At 39.6% G+C, this 14528-nt stretch overlaps 1 pseudogene; it reads left to right on the plus strand.

Annotated features, from left to right (window-relative positions):
• Positions 1 to 8772: 8772 nt before the first annotated feature.
• On the plus strand, positions 8773 to 14209 carry LOC149208070 (prohibitin-2, mitochondrial pseudogene; annotated as a pseudogene).
• The last annotated feature ends 319 nt before the right edge of the window (positions 14210 to 14528 follow it).

Genomic DNA, 14528 nt, shown 5'->3' on the forward strand with positions numbered 1-14528 from the left:
AAGATAAATTTTAGTTGATCTTGTTTAAAAGTTTGCCTTTCAAGTTCATCACGTGATGTTTTTGAAACTCCTAGAATGCAACTAAGATGAGAAACATTCTTTTCATTTGATTTAAACAATGAAAACCGTAACTAAAAGGGATAGAGCAATTTGAATCTTTAAACAAAGAGCATAGAGCACATCTAATGCAACTTTCCCTATACCATTCCTACAAGCACACACAAACTTCTAAATTCATTATGCATGTTTTTCTTTTGATTCCCTTAATGTTTAGATGAACACAAAGAAACTAAATGCACAAATGATCAATCAATGCTTTTCACAAGAAACAAAGACTTTACGACAATTTCTTTTTCAAAGAAATGAAGACTTTACGACAATTATTTTTCAGAAAAGTAAAGACTAATCAATGTAAGCTAACTTTGACAATGAATTGATAATGATAAAGAAATATCTTAAGAAACACTAAACAATCAAGGTCAAAGTAGGGCTAGGAGAGGAAATGCAAACTGATTTCAGAGACAAAGAAAAACATTGATCTTCAGCAAACAACATTAGAAGCAACTTTGGAAAAAATCAAGAAAAAGATGGGTTTTTTGGCTTAATAGGGACCAACACAGCCCTGAGTGGTAGACAATGCGTTGTAGAGAATTGTCTCTAAAGTGGGTATTGAATGGTTTTCCATAATTGGATAGTTAGCTTCCATGGAGAAAGGGATGAGAGGATAAAGGGTTGAATGATCCATAGCCTATCCAAAATTGAGCTCATAGGATGAGATAAGAGCTGGGCATCCTTCTAGAATTTTCTAGAATCAAGGAATATTCCCAAAATCCTATGCCAATTTCACTCATCCTCGCCCAGTGCAGGCTTAAGTGGGCCTAAGTGCTCTACAACGCAGGTCTGAATGGGCCTACCTGCTATGCAGAGCAATTTCCCCTCACCAAGGGTGTGTTGGTGTCCCAAGGAGGCATTTCAATAGGGTTTAAAACTAGGAAACTTTCATGGATGAAAACATTCATCATCGGGAGTGATGTGCACAAATAGACCTATAACAAAAAGTTATCCATCATCGCGTTCCTCTATTGCTAGAGGGATTCCTCTAGCAGTATTTTGAAAGGATCTCCTTTCCCCTCATCTTTATTTTCTTCCACCATGGGAGGTTTTCTCATTTTGCGAAGTTGGTCTTGCAAAGGTTCAACCAAATTGAGCCCTAACTCCTTATACCTTGACATCATTGGGGACATGCAAAGAAAAACAGAGAAAGAGAAGATTGCCCTGATACCATTAATCCAGGCTTATGCAAGAATGCAACAAAATACAAAAATACCCATATACATATGGATGCAACAGAAATAAAATGTCAATTCATTAATATCAAAGAACTGAAATATGCTTACATACAGAAATAAAAATGAACTATCTCGGGCGATGGTAGCTTATCTCTGAGAAGAGATGTGGCAGTACATGCCTTTGAACTGTCTTACAATGAGGATTAAAGACCTATTTATTATTGAGAAACAATGTAAAACCCTAAACATCCAAAAACCTAACCCTAGGAGATGAAGCGCCAAAATTGTGGGCCCTGTTTGGATAAATTGGCACATCAACATCCGGGGGTTGTAATTTTGGCGTACAATCTCCCTTTGGCTATCATAATACCTCGTTTTGAAGACCTCAAAGAGAAGGCCAAAAAAAAAGAGGCATGTCAATTTGGGATTTCCCTGGTCTCTCTGTTTTCATTAAAAACGACGGTTAGGGCATCAAAACAACTCTAGAAGTTCAGGACTTGAAACACTACCAAAATTAGAAAATTGTGTTACAATTAAGGAAACTGAAAAACTGAAAGAGACAGTGTTGGGGGTCCAAGTGGAATAGATGGGTGGCCACCAATATCCACCTGGATCATTCCCCCCTCCTTAGGAAGAAATGATCCCCATTGCTTTGAGTGCTTCCATGAGATGGGTAAACTTCTGCTGAACTTGGTCCCTGGTGAGCCACTTTCCTTGGTGCAGGAGTTGGCCAATGTTGACAACCCGATACAGTTGGATCTTCTGTTGGTGAGTGTTCTTGATATGTGTGTCCATGATCTGATCAGTTGTGGCATGTTCCATGTAGACTAGGTTTAACTCTGTTGGTGTGAGTTGTTCTACAATGTCTAATGTGTCTAATAATGGTGGAATGTATAGTCAAATGCGGTCCACATTTAACACTAGGTGCAGCACAAGGAATGGTGGGATGTTGAGCTTGAAAGAATTTTCCCCTACAGCCTTAGTGATGGTGTAAGGCCCATATCAAAACGGGCGAAGTTTGCAGTGAGGCACTCCTTCTACAGATGTAACCAAACTTTGTCGCCCACCTGGAACGTGTGTGGCACCCGATGTTGATCATGACGTTGCTTGTACTTAGCATTGTCTCTATCCAATATGTCATGGACCTATTGGTAGATGTGCTGAATGTGCTCAATGAAGTTGTTAGCCCTGTCAGCTTCAGACTAGACATGAGCTGAATCTGCCTGGGTACTTGCAAATGTTATGGCCACATCAATGGGACATAGTGGCTGGAATCTCAACCCCACCTGAAAGGGGTTGTGGCTAGTTGATCTATGGAGAGCTCTATTGGACATAGGGGAGGCTTTCATCCCATGTGTGTGGATGCTTCAAGTTGTAATGTGTACAATCATCCTGCTGACGACCTTTGTTTGGCCAGCGGTTTTGGGGTGGAAAGTCATGGACTTAGTGAGCTTGGTATCCAACATCAACTAAAGACTTGACCAAAATGTGCTTAGGAACCTGCTGTCTCAATCTAAGATAATGTATTGTGGGATCCCAAAATGTACCCACGCTCATTCAAAGAAGAGCTTAACAGTGGCTTATGCCGTGATACTCTTCATGTAGGCTGCCAGAATGGCCATCTTAGAGAATTTGTCGAGGACCACGAAAACGTAGTTGTTTCCATGCTTAGTAGAAGGAAGGCCTGATATGTAATCCATGGAGATGGATTCCCAAAGTTGAGAAGGAGTAGGTAGAGGATAATAAAGGCCTTGCTTCTTGATGGTTGGTTTGGAAATCGCGCAGGCAGTGCGAGATTTGATGTACTTCCCAACATCCTGTCAAAGGTTCGGCCAATAAAAATACTTTTGCAGTGCTGCCACTATTTTCTCTACCCCAAAATTTCCAGCGACTGGACTTTAGTGCGCCTCCAAAATCACCTTGGCACACTCACTTGAAGGAACACATATGTGTCCCAGGTGACATAACAGTGCATCCTAGAGGTGAAAATTTGGATGTCACTTACCTTCCAGGAGTGACTGGTATGTGTTGCGGAATTCTGGATCACTCTTGTAAATATGCATCCACCCCACAGTCTAGTGCCCACAAGGGTCGAGCACAGTGGTCAACGCCATGACTGATGGTCAGCTGATCTAGTCTACAACATTGTTGGTGCTTCCCTTCTTGTACTTGATTTTCAAATGGAATTGTTGTGGGTATGTGGACCATTTCTGATGGAAATCATTTTGCAACTTCCCTTGTGTATGTATGAACTATAGGGATCAGTGGTCTATGTGGATGATCGTTTCCTTCCCCATAATGTAATTCTTCCATTGTCAGCAAACCTACACAATGGAATACATCTCTTTGTCATAGGTGGGATACTTTCAGACTATGTTTGAAAGTGTATCACTGTGATATTCCACTGGATGCCCCTACTGAGTAAGAATTGCACCAATAGCATAGTCGGAGGCATCTCTCTTGATCTCAAATGGTTGTTGCAGGTTTAGTAATGTGAGCACTGGTGCAGAGCAGAGACGATGCTTCAACTCGACAAATGCCTTCTGTTGGGATTCAAACCAAAAGAACTTTTCTTTCACTCCTCCCTTAGTGACTTGACTTAAAGGCCAAGCGATATGAGAGAACCCCAACACGAACCTGCGATTGAAATTGGAAAAACCCAGAAAGTTGCGGAGCTCTATTAGAGTGGTTGGGGTTGGCCAATCCCGAATGACTTGTATCTTGGTTGGGTCCACATGCACACCCTTCTCATCAATGATGTACCCCAGATATTAAACCTGGGGCATGCCAAAAGTTCATTTCTCCAAATTGGCACACATCTTGTGTTGTCGCAGGGTTTGAAGGACACGTCAAATATGGTGGAGGTGCTTTTCCCAACTCTGGCTAAAGATCAAGATATCATCTAAATACACCACCATGAATACATTGGTAAAGGGTCACAAGATGTCACTCATCAATCTCATGAAGGTTGCGGGGGCATTCGTCAACTCGAAAGGCATGCCCAACCATTTGAAAAGGCCCTCGTTTGATTTGAAGGTAGTCTTCCACACATCGGAGGGTTCGATAGGCACATGGTGATAACGAGACTTCAAGTAAATCTTGGTGAGATATTTGGCCCCCTTGAGTTGATCCAAAAGGTCATCAATCTATGGGATTGGGTACGTATTCCAGATAGTGATCTTATTCAGCGCCTGATAGTCAATACCGAGTCTCCATGTCTAGTCCTTCTTTTGTACCAGTACAATCGGGCTCCCACAAGGTGATGAGCTTGGTCTGATGTGCCCTTTTTGCAACAACTCTTGAATATGCATCTTAATCTCATCATTCTCCAGAACATAGCGTCGATAAATCGGTCCATTGGGTAATGATGCACCCGCGGTCAGATCGATGGAGTGCTTGACCTAACATTGCAAAGGTACCCCTGTAGATGAGGAGAAAATTTCTGAGTACTTCTCCATGAACTTGTCCATCTGTTGTTATTGTGCGGAGGAGCCCTATCTAGAAGTCGTGGCCACAACCTTCTTCTTTCCCTTAGCGGAAATCATAAGGAAAAAAATTTCCTGGTCTAGGAAATGATCTCACTACATTGCTTTGTAGTGATCAAAGAGATAGTCGAAGGCAGGGCTACCTCTGGTATCCTGCACAACTTATCACCCAAAGTAATAATCATGGAGCGAGGTCTAGACTCATATACAGCATGCCACTTCCACAAGTATGATTTTCATAATAATACATCACAAGATTCAAGAGGAGAAACATCACACAATACCTCATCTGTGAAGGGCTTGATGTTGAAGGGAAGGTGACATTGCTGGTTGATGCAGAGATCTCGTCCTTGGTGAAGCCACCCGATGGTGCACAGTTGTGTATGTGCTATAGTCAGTGCACCCAGTTGCTTCATGACCTCTTCTAAAATGAGGTTCTTTTGGCTTCGCTATCAATAATGAACTGCAATAGAGACCCCTTCACCCACATTTGTGAGTGGAAGAGGCGTTCCCCCTCCTTTGGATCTTCAAGCTCACTCTTCTAGACCTTAGTGGTGGCCACAGTGGCACTGAGCTCCGCATCAATGATCTACTTCCCTTTGTCAGGGTCTAAATCAGAGTCAGAGCATGTGTCTGATTCAGAAGCCTTCATCTCGGCCACCAGTGACATCTTCTCCCATACTCACTCGTGTTTTGAGTGGAGCTCACTCACACCATTTTCCCATGTTCTTATTTGTCTTTGTGGTGTTTTTCATTGCTTGTGGCTTCAGCGAGTTGTCCTAGTTCGGCCCGCCTTATCCTTGTCCTTTGTTTTGTGGTTTGGGGGTGCATTTTCCTTGCTTTGGATTCATAGATCTAAAGTCTCACTTGTTCTGTTTAAACTTCTGCTCAATCTTGAAAATGTATCAGTACATCGCATTGAACAAGGAAATGTCCAGGAACTCCATCTCATCCTAGATGACTTGTGTAGACAGTGGCGTACTTGAGTGCCAAATGCCGCTTAGAATCCTTAATACCCAGCTTCATGCTAAGGGTATGGAAAAAATTTGTAAACTCTAGCACATCTTGGTCCTTTCCCTGCCGTAGCATTGTCCACTTTATCTATTTATCTTCATAGCTCCCGACAGGGTAATATTGTTCCTTGATGGCGTCTTGGAAAGAATTCCAAGTGGGTGCGCCTAAAAACAGTGAGGATTCCATCTTGTCCTTTTGTTCAAAGTAGGTTTCCCACCAGTCCTTGACATGTGGGGCAACTTTGAGAAGTGAAAAAGTAATTTTTTCCCGATTAGAAAAGTCATGAACTGAAAAATACCTTTCCAATAGATTTAACCATTTATCTACAGTGCCTGCATCTATCTGGCCCTCAAATATGGGAATATCAAAGTTAACTTGTACCTTAAAAGGAGTGGTGTCTCCCGAGTGGTTGTTGGATGAAGATGTGTCCCCTATGGGTAGCCGTTGAAGGACCTGGGAAAATTTATCCATCATCGCATTCCTTTGTCACTCAAGGGCTTCCTCGAGCAGTATTTTGAAAGGATCTTCTGCCCCCTCATATTTATTTTCTTCCACCAAGGGACACTGTCAGGTTTCACGAGGCTAGTCTTGCAAAGGTTCAATCAGATCAAGGCCTAACTCCTTATACCTTGACCTCATTAGGGACATTCAAAGAAAAAAAAGAAAGAGAAGACTGCTCTAATACCACTGATCCAGACTTATGCAAGAACACAACAAAATACAAAAATACACATATACACCTAGATGCAGCAGAAATAAAATGTCATTTCATTAACATCAAAGAACTGAAAGATGCTTACATACAGAAATCAAGATGAACTGGCTTAGGTGATGGTAACGTGTCTCTTAGAAGAGATGTGGCGGTGCATGCCTCCGAACTATGTTAGAATCAACCTCAAAGGAATATTTATTATTGAGAAACAATGGAAAACCCTAAACATCCAAAAACCTAACCCTAGGAGATGAAGTGCCAAAATTGTGGGCCCCATTTGGGTAAATTGGTACATCAACTTCCCGAGGTCGTAACTTTGGCATACAATCTCCAGTTGGCTATCATAATACCTCATTTCGAAGATCTCAAACAGAGGGTTGAAAACAAACAATTAAACTAATTTGAGACTTTTTTGGTCTCTTTGTTTTCCCTAAAAATGTCATTTAACACCTCAAAAAGGCTCCGGAAGTTCAGGACTCGAAACACTACAAAAAATTAGTAAATTGTGTTATAATTAAGGAAACTGGAAAACTGAAAGAGACAGTGTTGGGGTTCCAAGAGGAATAGGTGGATGGACACCAACATCGAACTAGATTAAAGCCTCTCTATCACTTGTCTATGTTAAATTCTGATGGTGAGAATGGAACATCCATAACTGAGCACTTTTCTTATTTTCTTAGGCTTTGTGAATCTTACGAAATTGATGATGAATAGTTTGCTTGTGTTCTTATCTCCCTTACCCGAGAAGGTCATTTCAAGCAATGGTGCCACACATTGCCAATATCATCCATCCATTCATTCGAGCAACTCATCGGTAAACTCTGACAAGCTTTTAATAGGGATGATTTTCAAGATGTGTTAAGAAGGATAAATAAGCTCAAAATGAAACCTGAAGAATCTTTAGAGGATTTTGTTGCTAGATTTGTTCATATTTGTTTTGAATTTCCTATAAGATATTTCGGTTGGGTGTTTATAAGTGAACAATTTCAACGGTTGGTTCTCATTTCTCTGCAACACCTTCAATCTTAAACAAATACTGATTCTTATGAGTCTCACAATAATTTGCAAGTTTCAAAATGGCCATATATTATCCCTAATCTTGTGTTGCCTATCTCTTTGAATTGGGAAAAGCCTCAAGCCTTCGAGGAGGGAATTACCGCTTGTGAGGTTTCTCATCCTCCCCCTGATTTTTTACCTAATGAAATTTTGGTCTTATATGGTTCACATGATGAAAAGTGTTTACAGGGAAATGAATCAAATTGTCTTGCTTCCAAAGCTCTCGTACATCCTGTTGAATTTGAATCTGAAAATCATGTTGATGCAACATCTCTCCCTATATATGAAATGCATATTGACCTTGTTAAACATATGCCTAGGTCTATTCTTGAATATTCATTCACTTGTAGGCAATGACTTGGGTCTAGTCTCAGATAAAGTTGATTGTCCTATCAAATCTACGAGACATGACATGCATGTGCAGGATGTGAGTGCTGGTCCAATTGGTGCCCCTTCATCTGAACCCTTTCATCCATTATACCCTGATTTGTTTCATGAGTCTACTACACCATCAGTTTTTACAAATCATTCACATATTTATCCTTCTCCTGTTGATTGCAATCATGTACATGGGGGTGATTTTTCGTAGTCACAATACGAGGATCTCGAATCTCTTGTTCCTAATCTCTTCCATCCACAGTCTTTAACAGGTGGAAAAGAAGGCCTTACATCTCGTCCAATTCAAGATGGTTCGTTCATTAATTCCTCTTCACTTTCAATCCAAGGAGAGACTTATGTGCCAGATACCCAACCTGATCGAATTAGTGGATTCAACGATTTTCATTCTATCAAAAACATATTTTCTCACACCTCTGGTGATTTTCATTCGTATCCATCTATTAATCCTACGAAGCAACCAAAATTTAATGATTCACCTTTCTAAGGTTTGGGGGCTCATCAGGAAGTTGAGGCACTTCAGCTCCCGCTGATGGTTATTCAGGTTCTCGCAATCCTAATGAGACCCCTAAACCAAGTCAAAATAGGGTTTCCACACACCATGCTCCTCTTAGCATCATCTTGCTAGATGTAATCTCATCTTCGAAAGCCTCTATCTCGAGTGATGTTTCTCTGAGTTCATCTTTCCATCCTCTATCAGTTGATATGCTTCAACCTCTATACCCTAATTTCTTTACTAAAGAGGGTACATCGGCCATTATCTTAAATATTTTGTATTGTTGCCCAGCTGGTATGGATTGTGGACACATACAAGCAGGTGATGTCTTACAATCCACTATATGTGGAGGTACCAGTCGCCTAACCTCTCTCTTGTCTGAGAATCTTCAAGTTGATTTACCTCATCCTTGGGTATCGAAATAAAATTATCTGTTGAACTGCCAATCTATCAATGTTTGAACATCTGAGCAAATTAACAATATATTCACTGGTAGTTGGCTTGAAACAGCTAAGGATGATCACATGCATTCACCTGTTGATCTCACGAAAATACTGATATTTTATGACTTTTCATTTGAAGGTTTAGATATTTGTTAGTATGGTGAGGCACTTCAAATTAAGCTAATGGTTATCTCAGGTCCTCACATCCTCAATGAAATCCAGCAACAACTTCAACCTAGGGTTTCTGAAATTAGGGTTTCTGCGGTTGAATCCTTTGGTATCTTAGTTACACCTAAGAAAAAAACCTCTTTTCAAATTCATCAAGTTGATTGTCCTCAACATCATGATGGGATTGCTAGATTCCTTGAAGGATCTTATCTGGAAAATTCCTCTGCAAGCAGGCTACATCTCGCCTCACTTGCGCTAAATTTAGGGTTAAGCATGAATGGATGTGTGACATAGTTGGATGATCATTAATTTTAAGTATATATTTTTGTTTACCATGATTGGATTGCAATTTAGATTGAACATTCTTACCTGGCACATTTTTCTGTAAGTATACATGACCTTCTTCTTGTTGTGCATGTTTCACAAGTAAGCATTTGGTTTTTACACAAATATTTATGTCAATTCTAATCGCTGACATATTTTTCTTTGCATGTCAGGAATTGCTTCGGTCGCTGCATTGGAAATTTTATTTCACCTAACTCAATCTCTTCTTTGGTTAAATTATGGTTTTAGGGTTTAGGCTAGTTAGGTTTTAGGTTTTTCTTATTAATTTTTTTATTAAGGTTTTCTTCTTAGCATTTTCTTTATGGTTTAGATATGCCTTGTTGTGTTTTCTTTATTGAAGTAGATTAATTGTTGCATGACACTAGGAATTTAAGCTTTCACTCATATTCTTGCACTACTCATTATTACATGGCTTTCATGAAAGCTCTTCATATGCATTGCATTGGTATTTTATTTGCAGTTGGATGATTTCTTCCTTGCATTAACGTAGTACTGCATTGCACTAAGTCATGCTCGTTTCATTACATAATGTATTTGTATTCTTGCATAGAATACATTGTTCGATGACCTAGCCTTAAATTTTTTCTCTATGTTACATGCCACTACATGAGGCTTCCCAAACCTGAATCCTTCGATCCTTTGATGCTATAATTATATTTATTACACCTATTTGCACATGATGAAACCCAGAGGGAGCTTGCTTTGACCTCTTTTCACATGTTGAAACCATAGAAGAGCTTCCCTGGTCACCTTGCCCTAATGTTGAAACCCTAACCCTAATGATTATGTGTGGTTGTGATGGTTACTCCAAGAGGTAGCTTCTCTTAGAACCAATCATCAAAGTTACATCATGGACATCGTTCCTACGAGTCTAAGTCATTAGCAAGGAAAATATGAATAAGTTGCTTGTGGCAATCATCAATGTTACATCATGGACATCGTTCCTACGAGTCTAAGTCATTAGCAAGGAAAATATGAATAAGTTGCTTATGGCGAACCCAAATTATATTGAATGACCTATACCATAACCTAAATCTTGTGCCCAACATGGTCTTGAATATCTCAATGAATTTTTTCATGTTTCACATGTTAATTGGAGATGAGATGTGGAAGCTTAGCATGAGGGAAAACCTAAATTAGAATATCTTTCAATTTATGTCAAACATGAAGCAACCTCTCTTGCTCGTAAAATAAGTCGGGGTCCTTCATATGCCCTAGCGTAATGAACATCCAATAATAAGTGCCAATTTTCACATGAAATAAATTTAAATTAAATAAAGGGTAAAGGATTGAGAAATCCATCCTACGTAGAGAGGTTATGCAGTGAATTCGTCGAGGTAATGACCAGGCTCACTAGCAGTGGAGCAACGTTTGAGATTTCTTGGAGTGACTCCGTCGAGGTATTGTTCAGGCCTGCTAGTAGTGGAGCAACACCAAAAACCATTTTTTAAAATTATGAATACAATAATCTCTCTGCCTTGTCCTCTACATCATCATTAATTGTTGCCATGTGTGAACTTCTAATTTGGTGTTTAACGACTGGCAAGACCTAGATGAGACACAGTGGAAGGGCATATTTGTAGAGGTTAAGGGAATGTTACAGGTAGCCATAGTGAATGTTCAATACTTCCTGCATTATCAGTTAGGCTCATTCTGTTATATGTTTGAAACCATAGATGTTGGATTCTACCATTGGTTTGCCAATTGTTGTAGCTGATACAACAACACCCAAAATTTCAGGTATATTCAAAATTTTGGGTCCCCCTCTGCTCGCCCCGAGCCATTATGGTTTTGATCATGTTATGAAACCTTGTTTATGTTCTCATTCATGCTTTACATATTGAATCCACACATCATGTGTTGTCCCAGATATTGACCTTATGATTGCATTAAGGTGTTGAAGTTTTGTTGCTTAATTGATGTGTTAAGAGTCTCCCATGACTTCAAAACTTAACTTTAATTAGTTTTCATCACAAATTAGTAGAGGCACTATGCATGGAAAAACAAGACTTCAATCCGGATTTCAATATGTCTACCATACTAGGGTTTGGGAGAAAACCTAAATTGGTAAAAGAGTGATCCCCTTCCTATTTTAACCTCATTCGCATGACTCTAGGGACGCATTTTCATCGACATCACACGACATCATGGTGAGAGTCATTGCAGAACATATTCCCCTAGGTTCTTGACTAGTCCTACATCTCAGCATGTGCATTAAGGTTTGTGAGAGTTATATCTCCCCCTTTCATCCTTGTAACCCTAGACTTATGTGATTGAAGATCCAACCCTACTTTGAATTAATCCTCACTCTCTAGGACGCAAGTCGTTTTTATTCTTCTTCACTTACCTCGAAACATGACCACAAATATGCATTAGGTTTTGTGATAGTACCTCGTGACAATAACCCCACCTTGTCTTGGTCCTCCTCCCCTCAAGTGCATTAAGGTTCCTAAAAATGTCATCTTACTTTATTACATTTGAAACCCTAGATTGTCATGACAGCATTCTTAGCCTTGTTTGACCTATTTCCAGCCTCTAGGAACCAGTCTCATAGTCATGGCATGACACTTGTGCTTGAGTCATATCGTGTCACAAACTACCTTGTACAACTACCAAGTTCATGCATGTACTTGAGCATTAGATTGTTTCTGCATGAGAAATTAGGCCTTCAAAAGCTCCAGTCACCATAGATTATTTAGACTTTATATTTGGTACGCCTTCAAGCTTATGGTCATGTTTTACTTGTTTTCAAATTATGGGACAGTATTATTTAAAGCACCCCTGGGCTAATTTACATTATAATACACCATGCAAGTCGAGTCCATGGATAATATACCAAACCATATCATCGTTACAAGGAGGGGAACTTGTTCAAATTTTCTCAGTTATTGCTAATATCACTTTTCTCTCAAGGTTACTTAAACACATAGTGATATCCAGAAAACAAACCCTACCTCATAAATATATTCCAACAAATTATAGGCTTAACAACTTCTAAATCCAATAAAAATGGACAAAAAAATATATGGATATGACACTAGACATGAATACTACTAGGTGAACACTCATGATCCTATATTGAATTCACAAAAACATTGGTGCTATGACCAATGTAATAGTTGTAAGCATCTTGATGAGCACATGTAGTGATGAGCATCTTGATGAGCACATGAGAATACTAGAGATCGTTGCAAACCTTAGCATTGAAGCAACAACTTTGGCACCAAGTAAAGTATGATTTGTATAGTGTCCTAGAATCTTAAATCAGACACCAATGAAATATGTTTGTTGTGGGGGACATCATGTCTCTGATGTTATGTGAAACACACAAGCTCATTGTTCTCAGCATTTGATGGTGTTGAGTATGTAGAGTAGATGTTTTCAAGACTCATCATAGAAGTCGTTTTCATATGTTATACATGTCGTGAAATCATGCTTTGTGAAGAACATATAAGTCACTATATAGGCAATGAGTTGGAGCCATTGTCTTAGCATTGGGACCACATTTGTCATAGGCGTATATATATAGGCAGTGAGTGGGAGCCATTGTCTTTGCACTGGGACCGCATTGGGAAGTGATTGGTTATATAACAATGTTGAAGAGTTGCAGGTATGACTAAAATGAAGTTGCAAGCCACGTTTTTGGAAATCCACTCATTGAAACTCCGTTGAGATGATCAATAATTCTATCAGTGAGGGAGGTCATGAAAATTAATGTGAAAGGACCAAGGTAGCTGAAGAGAAAATCACAAAATAAAAAAAATTATGTCCACTTCATTGATGAGCAAATAAACAGTTTGCAACATCCTCTAGTCGCAAAGTGGCATTTCAAGCTCGCGATGATTTCTCACCATGAACTTAGTCAAAGGTATGTGCCTTAGTTAGTCTTATCACATGCGACCAAGATTTGAAGCAATAGCCACCTGTGACCTTTCCAGTTGCAATCACATTTGTGACCCCATTGGAACATTCAACATTTTGATTTGAGCACCATAATTGCAATAGAGATACATAAATATGTCAGGTGAATTTAAACAATGTGAGGGTGCCTAGGGGGCAAAAGTTGCATGGGCGCTAAATAAAGTCATAGTACTTGGCAGGGTTGGGCTTTAGGGTACCATTAACAATCTCTACAATGTCGAGGGAGATCACAGGGCCATTTTCTTCAATAGGATCATTGGTGTAAAGCATAAGGTATATCCTGAAGGGGCACATCTTATGATTCCCTGGTTTGATAGGCTTGTCATATATGATGTCAGAGCACGTCCTCACCTTGTAGAAAGAACTTCAGTCAACCATGTCCTTCAGATCGTATATATTGGACTTTGATTTCTTACAAAGCCATGCCAGATCAATTACCAATAATTTACAGTACCCTTAGAGAAAATTACAATGAAAGAGAATTGCCTTCAATCATCCACGAGACACTGAAAATTGTGGTAGCACAGTGCAATGCAAGTCAACTTATCACTCAGAGAAGGGCATTAAGTAGAGAAAATAAGGATAATTTTGAATGACAAAGTTGCTAATTTCAACATTGCATCACTTTTGGAAGAGAATTCATAGCACCCATTGAAGCAAAGCAAGTTGTTGTTCAAGAAGCAGAATGTGCCAAGTCCTCAAGCAAGCCAGCAAGGAGTACGACCAAGTCGCGCCTTCACCAAAGTCGCAGCATCACACTCCAAAAGCAGCGAAAATATGTGACATTCATGCAGTGTGACTATGCGACCTCTACCCAGGTCGCTAAGTCACATAGTTGCAGCCAGACCATATCAACAATCCACCGGATCTCCATGATAATGTGACTACGCGGCTGGTGCTTCCAATATGAAATGCGACATGTTTTAAAAAATCGTAGAGCACTTAAATAACAACAGAGGGAACACAAATATGTCGAAACATTATAAGAGAAATATTTGTAACACTCTAGGGGTATTTGAGGATAGTTGGAAATTAAATTAGCTAAGGAAAATGATACATATAAAGACAACCATTTGATCAAGAGAGGGATATGAGGGAAATAGTTTTTCACTGTAGATCTCAAAGACATGGAAAAAGACCATCTAGTTGTGAGGGCACTATGCCTTTTGACATTTCAAGATAATGGTGATGTATTCATTTCTT

Source organism: Pinus tabuliformis, chromosome 1_2 (genome assembly GCF_031772625.1).
Source record: "Pinus tabuliformis cultivar Carrire ecotype Pingquan chromosome 1_2, CPIR1, whole genome shotgun sequence".
NCBI classification, from domain to species: Eukaryota; Viridiplantae; Streptophyta; class Pinopsida; order Pinales; family Pinaceae; genus Pinus; species Pinus tabuliformis.